The sequence below is a fragment of the Coregonus lavaretus genome (genome assembly GCF_964263955.1).
Source record: "Coregonus lavaretus genome assembly, chromosome: 27".
Classification (NCBI taxonomy): domain Eukaryota; kingdom Metazoa; phylum Chordata; class Actinopteri; order Salmoniformes; family Salmonidae; genus Coregonus; species Coregonus lavaretus.
Window position 1 is genome coordinate 44,475,211 of NC_140014.1, and position 10,461 is coordinate 44,485,671.

Consider the following 10,461-nt stretch of genomic DNA (forward strand, 5'->3'; position numbering starts at 1 on the left):
AGACGACACACAATTAATCACCTCAAGCTGAACCTCGGCAAGATGGAGCTGCTCTTCCTCCCGGGGAAGGACTGCCCGCTCCATGATCTCGCCATCACGGTTGACAACTCCATTGTATCCTCCTCCCAGAGTGCAAGGAACCTTGGCGTGACCCTGGACAATACCCTGTCGTTCTCCGCTAACATCAAAGCGGTGCCCCGATCCTGCAGGTTCATGCTCTACAACATTCGCAGAGTACGACCCTACCTTACACAGAAAGCGGCACAGGTCCTAATCCAGGTACTTGTCATCTCCCGTCTGGATTACTGCAACTCGCTGTTGGCTGGACTCCCTTCCTGTGCCATTAAACCCCTACAACTTATCGAGAACGCTGCAGCCTGTCTGGTGTTCAACCTTCCCAAGTTCTCTCATGTCACCCCGCTCCTTCGCACACTCCACTGGCTTCCAGTTGAAGCTCGCATCTACTACAAAACCATGGTGCTTGCCAACGGAGCTGTGAGGGTAATGGCACCTCCTTACCTTCAGGCTCTGATCCTACACCCAAACGAGTGCACTACGTTCATCCACCTCTGGCTTGCTAGCCCCCCTACCTCTACGTAAGCACAGTTCCCGCTCAGCCCAGTCAAAGCTATTCGCTGCTCTGGCACCCCAATGGTGGAACAAGCTCCCCCACGACGCCAGGACAGCGGAGTCACTGGCCACCTTCCGGAGACACTTGAAACCCTACCTCTTTAAGGAATACCTGGAATAGTATAACAGTAATCCTTCTACCCCCCATTAAAAAAAGGGTGGTTGTCCCACTGGCTATCCTAAGTTGAATGCACCAATTTGTAAGTCGCTCTGGATAAGAGCGTCTGCTAAATGACTTAAATGTAAATGTAAAAACAAAAGGACTTGAGTTCCTGTACGTCACAATCACACCACGAGTTGTTAATACCCTCCACCTTTGTTTTTCCCAGATAGTTCTTTCTTCCTGTCCGTCCGATGGACGGAGATGGCTGAATGGACGGGGACAATATATAAGGAGAGAGCCACGATTCCGGAAAACAGAGTATGTTACAGTCCCTGATGTCTCTCTGGAAGGAGATCCTCGCCCTGAGCTCGTCTACTTTATTGTCCAGGGACTGAACATTAGCCAGTAATATACTCGAAAGCAGTGGCTGGTTTGCTCACCACCTGACTAGAACCCCACTTCTCCTCCTTCTCCACTGGTGTCAATGTTTTTGTGTAGCACCTGGGAAGAATGGAACTGCATGATATACTGAATCAAGTGCTCTCAGGGTAGTGGTTGAGGCCTGCATATAACATCACTAAAATCTAAAGCCGCCATCGTACCAGCTCCTTCCTGGCCTCCAGAGAAAAACAAGCCTCATGCCGGTAATAAAAACCTATTCTCAGCTTGAGCTTCCTTATCATGTTCTCCAGATGAACAGTGAAGCTCAGCTTGTCATCCACCCACACTCCCAAATATTTGTACACTTTAACTTGCTCTATAGTATGTCCATCCAATGTAGCAATGACATGATTAGTAACATGCGTGGCATTTGAAAACACCATGCATTGTGTTTTACCTGAATTCAGAACCAACTTAAAATCATACATATTCTATTGTATGGTGTTAAATGCTCTTTGGGCATTTTCAAAAGCTAATGATAAACCACTTGAATAAAGAACAGGAACATCTGCATAATAATTAACATCTGCTGTTTCAATATGATCCCCAACGTTGTTGATGAACAAAATGAACAATAGTGGGCCCAAAATAGAACCTTGCGGAACGCCTGAGCACAACTCTATGGACTCAGATTTACAACCATCCACCATTGTGTACGATTTGATAGGTCATTTACATTTTAGTCATTTAGCAGACGCTCTTATCCAGAGCGACTTACAGTTAGCGCATACATTATTTTATCGAACCCACAACCCTGGCGTTGCAAACGCCATGCTCTACCAACTGAGCTACATCCCCTGCCGGCCATTCCCTCCCCTACCCTGGACGACGCTGGGCCAATTGTGCGCCGCCCCATGGGTCTCCCGGTCGCGGCCGGCTACGACAGAGCCTGGATTCGAACCAGGATCTCTAGTGGCACAGCTAGCACTGCGATGCAGTGCCTTAGACCACTGCGCCACTCGGGATTTATAAACCAATCTAGAGCATGACCAGTAATTCCACAACATTTTAACCTTTTGCACCAACACAGAATGGTCCACGGTGTCAAACGCCTTCGACAAATCAGTAAAGACAAGAGCACAGTGATGTCATTTAAAAACCTTCAGTGTTGCTGAAACAGTGCTGTGGCCAGACCTAAAACCTGATTCCATCTGCTGAAACAGTGCTGTGGCCAGACCTAAAACCTGATTCCATTTGCTGAAACAGTGCTGTGGCCAGACCTAAAACCTGATTCCATTTGCTGAAACAGTGCTGTGGCCAGACCTAAAACCTGATTCCATTTGCTGAAACAGTGCTGTGGCCAGACCTAAAACCTGATTCCATCTGCTGAAACAGTGCTGTGGCCAGACCTAAAACCTGATTCCATCTGCTGAAACAGTGCTGTGGCCAGACCTAAAACCTGATTCCATTTGCTGAAACAGTGCTGTGGCCAGACCTAAAACCTGATTCCATCTGCTGAAACAGTGCTGTGGCCAGACCTAAAACCTGATTCCATTTGCTGAAACAGTGCTGTGGCCAGACCTAAAACCTGATTCCATTTGCTGAAACAGTGCTGTGGCCAGACCTAAAACCTGATTCCATTTGCTGAAACAGTGCTGTGGCCAGACCTAAAACCTGATTCCATTTGCTGAAACAGTGCTGTGGCCAGACCTAAAACCTGATTCCATTTGCTGAAACAGTGCTGTGGCCAGACCTAAAACCTGATTCCATTTGCTGAAACAGTGCTGTGGCCAGACCTAAAACCTGATTCCATTTGCTGAAACAGTGCTGTGGCCAGACCTAAAACCTGATTCCATTTGCTGAAACAGTGCTGTGGCCAGACCTAAAACCTGATTCCATCTGCTGAAACAGTGCTGTGGCCAGACCTAAAACCTGATTCCATTTGCTGAAACAGTGCTGTGGCCAGACCTAAAACCTGATTCCATTTGCTGAAACAGTGCTGTGGCCAGACCTAAAACCTGATTCCATTTGCTGAAACAGTGCTGTGGCCAGACCTAAAACCTGATTCCATTTGCTGAAACAGTGCTGTGGCCAGACCTAAAACCTGATTCCATTTGCTGAAACAGTGCTGTGGCCAGACCTAAAACCTGATTCCATTTGCTGAAACAGTGCTGTGGCCAGACCTAAAACCTGATTCCATTTGCTGAAACAGTGCTGTGGCCAGACCTAAAACCTGATTCCATTTGCTGAAACAGTGCTGTGGCCAGACCTAAAACCTGATTCCATTTGCTGAAACAGTGCTGTGGCCAGACCTAAAACCTGATTCCATTTGCTGAAACAGTGCTGTGGCCAGACCTAAAACCTGATTCCATTTGCTGAAACAGTGCTGTGGCCAGACCTAAAACCTGATTCCATTTGCTGAAACAGTGCTGTGGCCAGACCTAAAACCTGATTCCATTTGCTGAAACAGTGCTGTGGCCAGACCTAAAACCTGATTCCATTTGCTGAAACAGTGCTGTGGCCAGACCTAAAACCTGATTCCATTTGCTGAAACAGTGCTGTGGCCAGACCTAAAACCTGATTCCATTTGCTGAAACAGTGCTGTGGCCAGACCTAAAACCTGACTGCATTCCACTGAAGATGTTTTCTTGGAGGTAGGCCTTCAGCTGCCTGCTAACTAAGGACTCCAGTACCTTAGACGGTACAGACAGTTTTGATATGGGTCGATAGTTGTCAAGTAGTGAAGGATCTCCACCTTTCAGGAGACGCAGTACAAAAGCAGATTTCCATAACTTTGGGATTTCCTTAACGTCAAGCGTGAGGTTAAAACTACATGTTAAGGATGTCTGCAGCTATCTTTAACATGTAGTTTTAACCTCACGCTTGACGTTAGGGAGGCGGGGGTCTAGATCATCAGGGGATTTCTTTCTACCTTTCAGGGCTTTATGCAAACAGAGAACGATGAGATGGAGAACCTGGCGAAGGAGGGCACCGGGGTGTCTGGGAAATTCACAGGGGGGCTCATTGTTATGTGAATTATGAAACAAACTATTTCAGTGTCTCTTTGCGTCTCCCAAAAGGTTGTAAGTCTTTTGGGATTTAAGTAACGGACAGAGTCCCGCCGGTCTGCATAGTCAGAGACAGGGGCGGCCTGTTCAATAGGGCGATATGGGCGACGCACTGCCAAACGGGAAAAGGAAGGGATTTTTTTTCTAATCAATTATATCACGGCAACAGTAGTTATCAGTGTTGTAATCTATACGTCTGATCTGCCACAGTGCCACACTGCCACTAAATGTCGAATCAGGCTAAAGTCGTGCTTCAAATGGCTCCCCCCCCTTTTGGGGCGATTTCAGTCAGGTTGAAAATCGCCCAGAAGTCTGTAATAGACTCCCATGTAAAATCTATTTTTTTCAAATTTCAGAGCCTTCAATACAATCTCAATGGGTGTCTGTGGGCTTGCACTTACGCGCTTTCGTCATACGTTACGTAACCATGAACGTAACTGAGAAAAGAGTGGATTGTTTGAAAGAAGTTCCTTTTTGTCGGCGAACAAATGGAGATAAATTGGCAACGAAACAATTAGGACCTCCCAGACCAAATTTAATAATTCAACAGGTTTCTACTAAAGGCGGAAAGTCCTACACCCGAGGATTTTCCAAAAATTGGTACGAACGAAAAAAGACATTGCCACTCACTCAACTGGATGACGAGGGATACAGGCTAGCTGTCCGCCGCCACAACGATGAGGTTAGTGTTGATAATCACAAGTTTACTGGATGTGGATATGGTGTAATAAAGGCAGTTTATTCAGAGGTAAATATATCTGGAATCGCGTTCACGGACCCGTTCGTCAAACTCTTAGGGAGCTATAAATTAAGCCCCATTACTTACCATATCAGATAAGAGAAATTGCTGCAGCTACATATATTTTACATCCTGGCCCTACATAGTTCACTATTTGCATCACTTACCAAAATATTACATGTGGTCATATATGCTTGGAAAGTGGAGATGCCATAGAACGTCAAAAAAGTAAACATTGCTGGAGACACATTGCCGTTTTGGAGAAGACATCGCGTTTGCTAGCGAAGAGATTTGTTGTGGCAAATGAACTTGGGCTGGGAATTGCCAGGAACCTCACGATAAGATATATGCATCAGCATTGCGAGTCTCATGATTCTATACGTATTGCGATTCGATACTGTGATTTTATTGCGCACCATATGTCTGTTGCAGAGGGATCAGAAAGCCATGAGAACGAGTTTTGATCAGTCATGGAAATAAAAGTGCTGAAAACAAATTTGCTCCCAATGTGAAAAGATTGAGAACAAGCTATGAAGGAACAATAATGGTGTTTTGGTGCAGGTACAGCCAACTAGCGCTAAAATATTGCGATATTGTCAATACAGTATATCGTAAAGTATCACTATGTAACTCGATTTCTTTCACCCCAATCCCTCAAATTAACGGTAAATAACTGAATTGTTTGCCCCACATTTAGCTAAGATGATTAGCTAGCCAGCTAAAATGTTTTATTTAGTTAGCAGTCGCATCTACAATAGTTTACTGTCAATAACATGTCTCCAAAAATGACGTGGTGTCTCCAATTGTGTTGACATTTTACAATTGCAATGCGCATCCATGAGTATCCACTTTCTGTAGCTCAGCTGGTAGAGCATGGTGCTTGTAACGCCAAGGTAGTGGGTTCGATCCCCGGGACCACCCATACACAAAAATGTATGCACGCATGACTGTAAGTCGCTTTGGATAAAAGCGTCTGCTAAATGGCATATTATTATTATTATTATTATTATTATTATCTGAAGAGAGCCCCGAAACATTGTGTGCAGACATTTTATGCAATAAATGAAGTAGGTTCAATCTAGTAGTTCTGATCTTCTGATTGGTCCTGATGAGTTGGGCGAGGTCCCCTGCAGGCTACTGTCACTGTTGCATTGGCTCTGAGTCGGGTTCTCTGTCTTCAAATGTTCAGCCTAAGAGAGGGGATTTTTGTGTGTGTGTGTGTGTGTGTGTGTTTAACAGTGATGATGTGTGTGTGTGTGTGTGTGTTTAACAGTGATGATCTGTGTGTGTGTGTGTGTGTGTCCTCAGAGCAAGAACTCGTGAGTTGGAAGAACTGAGAGGCCTATGGCGTGGGTGTTGTCCTTGGCCACCTGCTGACAAGGCTGACAAGATAGGACCCTTTTGTCCATTGTTATTGGATAGGAACATAACTTATAACCAGCTCCTGACCTAAATAGATCTTAGCACAACATTTTACTCAACATATCATATTCCATATTCACTATAACAAATATATTTACTACGACATTAGCAAGAACCGCCACATCCTCAGCCGGCTAATCCAGTGTGTGAAGTTTTGCGGAGTGTTTGAGTTAGCTTTGCGAGGCAAAGATGAAACTGAGGGCTCCACCAACCCTGGTAAGCCAACACTTTTGAGATCAGTCAATAAATGCTTCTGGTATTGACTTATATGCTGCCCCTGTCTTCATGTTGTTGCTGGACATATCTTTTTTAAAATGTGTGTAGGTCACCTAAATCATCAGAAAAATTGCCCCTCCTGAGAATTTTTTCAGGAGCCGCCACTGGTCAGAGATATTTATTCATTGAGAATTCTGACATCACAATTTCAGAGTCCATCTTTTATACTCACACGTCATACAGAAAAATCCCTCCCCTCTGTAGGCGGGCTGTAGTTTTCCACTCTAAAACTGCTCTCCTGACCATCAGTTCACACACACACACACACATATACTCACATGCATACACACATACACACACATGCATACACACATACATACACACACACACACACACATGCATACACACACACATACATACACACTTTCTTCTCATAGCCTACTCCTTGCTCGGCCAGGTGCAGTTATCGCATTCTCCCTAAATTGGGAGGCCCCTTTATCCTGGCCTAACTCTTACTCACATTGCTAAATAGTAGAGTCTTTACTGGTCCTACACTCACACATTTCTAACACATTATACACAGTTTCAGGGTGTAATAATTAGTCATTAATAATTAATCTAACACTCATTTAGACCTTTAACCTTTTCAAATAAACTGCCTGCATCTAGAAAATGCTGATTTAAGGCTTTCAGAATAGAGGTTCTCTCAGTTACAATCTGTGTGTCTACCAACAATTGTTTGGGAAGCTGTGTATCTTTTTTTGCACTCCAAACCATTCACTACTTGCCAAAATTTGGAGGGATTATTTAAATTATCCAAAGTAGATTTAAGGTGGTCAGCTTTATTTAAGGTGGTCTGCTTTATTTAAGGTGGTCTGCTTTATTTAAGGTGGTCTGCTTTATTTAAGGTGGTCTGCTTTATTTAAGGTGGTCTGCTTTATTTAAGGTGGTCTCCTTTATTTAAGGTGGTCTGCTTTATTTAAGGTGGTCTGCTTTATTTAAGGTGGTCTGCTTTATTTAAGGTGGTCTGCTTTATTTAAGGTGGTCTGCTTTATTTAAGGTGGTCTGCTTTCAGTTTTTTGAGTCATGGCCACACCCAGATTTCGAAGACGTTTAAAAGCCATCCAATCATCCGCCGAACCTAGACCCTCTTGCTTTAGCCCCCATAGCATTTCGTTCCCTTATGGTTTTAGTAAGTTCATCAGTAAACCAAGGGTTTTCTCTACCCTTAATCCTGAATGTTTTGAAAGGGGCCTGTTGTTACATCCTGGAATGTGTTGTGGGAGTAAGAAAAGGCTAATTCAACATCAGGGATACATTATATTCTATTCCAGTCAATGCTAAGTACATCATGTAAAAAACCTTGAATATCAAACTGCTAACCAGTTTCTTTTCGTAATGACACGTGGAGATCGCTTAGGAATTTTACCATCTCTCACACAGGCAATAGCACAGTGATCACTTATGTCAATTGCAAAAAATACCAGAAGCATTAAAAACGATGAGGAGTATCGGTTAAGATGAAATCAATCAAAGAGGATTTCAGAGGACACTTTATATTCAACCTAGTTACACTGTTGACAATCTGAGTGAGATTATAGGTATTTCATAGAATTTTGAGTGGATAAGAGCTAGATGTTAACCAATCCTGATTCAGATCACCCATATAACTGCCTTAATGTTGCTGGACCCCAGGAAGAGTAGCTGCTGCCTTGGCAGGAACTAATGGGGATCCATAATAAACCCCAGGAAGAGTAGCTGCTGCCTTGGCAGGTACTAATGGGGATCCTTAATAAACCCTAGGAAGAGTAGCTGCTGCCTTGGCAGGAACTAATGGGGATCCATAATAAACCCCAGGAAGAGTAGCTGCTTGTCACACCCTGGCTCTGGGGACTCTATATGTTGAGCCAGGGTGTGTAAATTCTATGTGTTCTAGTTCTGTGTTGTATATTCTATGTATTTGTATTTCTATGTTGGCCAGAGTGGTTCCCAATCAGAGGCAACGAGTGTCAGCTGTTGCTGGTTGTCTCTGATTGGGAGCCATATTTATACAGGCTGTTTCCCCACAATTGTTGTGGGATCTTGTTCCGTTTGGTTTGTTCCAGTGTGGTTTGTGTTAAACCATAGACGTCACGTTATCGTTTGTTGTTTTGTTCGTGAGATCACAATAAAGAGTATGTTTGCTTTCAACGCTGCGCCTTGGTCTACTCCGTCTAACGATCGTGACACTGCTGCCTTGGCAGGAACTAATGGGGATCCATAATAAACCCCAGGAAGAGAAGCTGCTGCCTTGGCAGGAACTAATGGGGATCCATAATAAACCCCAGGAAGAGTAGCTGCTGCCTTGGCAGGAACTAATGGGGATCCATAATAAACCCCAGGAAGAGTAGCTGCTGCCTTGGCAGGAACTAATGGGAATCCTTAATTAAAAGACACAAACTGGATAGCCGTGAGTAGGATGCTATTGGGGCACCAGTGCTAGGCTATGCAAAGTGAAGCTAGCTAGCATAACAGTAATCTCTGCTAATAAGAAGATACAAGCATAATATTGTTACCTGGGAAACATAGATAGCGAGTCGCCAAAACTTCAGTTTACTGGCAATGTAGTACTGGCAATATAATACTGGCAATGTAGCTGAAAATTTGATTCAAAGATTCAAAGACCGTTTTGAACTGTACCTAGCTGCGATTGAAGCTGATGGGGTTGAAAAGATGAAAGCGACAGTGTTCTTACATGTCGTTGGGGAAGAGGCACTGGATGTGTACAATAACTTTCAGTTTGCTGAAGAGGAAGACAGACTGAAGTTGACTGCAATATTAGAGAAGTCTGAAGCTTACTGTATACCAAAACGAAACGTTTGAGAGGCACAGATTTTTCACATGCACTCTGAAAACCGGGGAGAATCCATTGATAGATATGTAACTGATTTGCGCAACAGGAGTAAGACCTGTGAGTTCGGTGGACTGACAGATTATCTGATAAAAGACAGGATTGTGTGAATACCAGATAATGATAATGGGCTGAGAGAGAGGCTGCTACGAGAGCAAGACCTGGACTTGTAAATAGCACTGTGTAGGGCCGCAGTGAAGTGGCACTGTGGACGCAATGAAAAACACAGAGCAAGCAAAAAGAGTGGCTATGTGACAAAAGGCGAGCGACCAGATGAGAACAGAAATGCCACGGAAAATGACAATCAAAAAGCATGTGGTCGTTGTGGAACACAACATCCTCCGTAAAAATGTCCAGCAGACGGCAAGACGTGCAACAAATGCAACAGAAATAACCTCTATGCTTGTTGTTGTAAGAGTCAAGGGCAACAAAACCAGCTAGATGCAGTGAGTGAATATGAACTAGAGGAGTTCTATGTGGATTAACTAGAGGAGTTCTATGTGGGTTAACTAGAGGAGTTCTATGTGGATTAACTAGAGGAGTTCTATGTGGATTAACTAGAGGAGTTCTATGTGGGTTAACTAGAGGAGTTCTATGTGGGTTAACTAGAGGAGTTCTATGTGGATTAACTAGAGGAGTTGTATGTGGATGAATTAGAGGAGTTCTATGTGGATGAACTAGAGGAGTTCTATGTGGATTAACTAGAGGAGTTCTATGTGGATTAACTAGAGGAGTTCTATGTGGAGTAATTAGAGGAGTTCTATGTGGGTTAACTAGAGGAGTTCTATGTGGATTAACTAGAGGAGTTCTATGTGGATTAACTAGAGGAGTTCTATGTGGGTTAACTAGAGGAGTTGTATGTGGATTAACTAGAGGAGTTCTATGTGGATGAACTAGAGGAGTTCTATGTGGATTAACTAGAGGAGAATCTATGTGGGTTAACTAGAGGAGTTCTATGTGGATTAACTAGAGGAGTTCTATGTGGATTAACTAGAGGAGTTCTATGTGGATT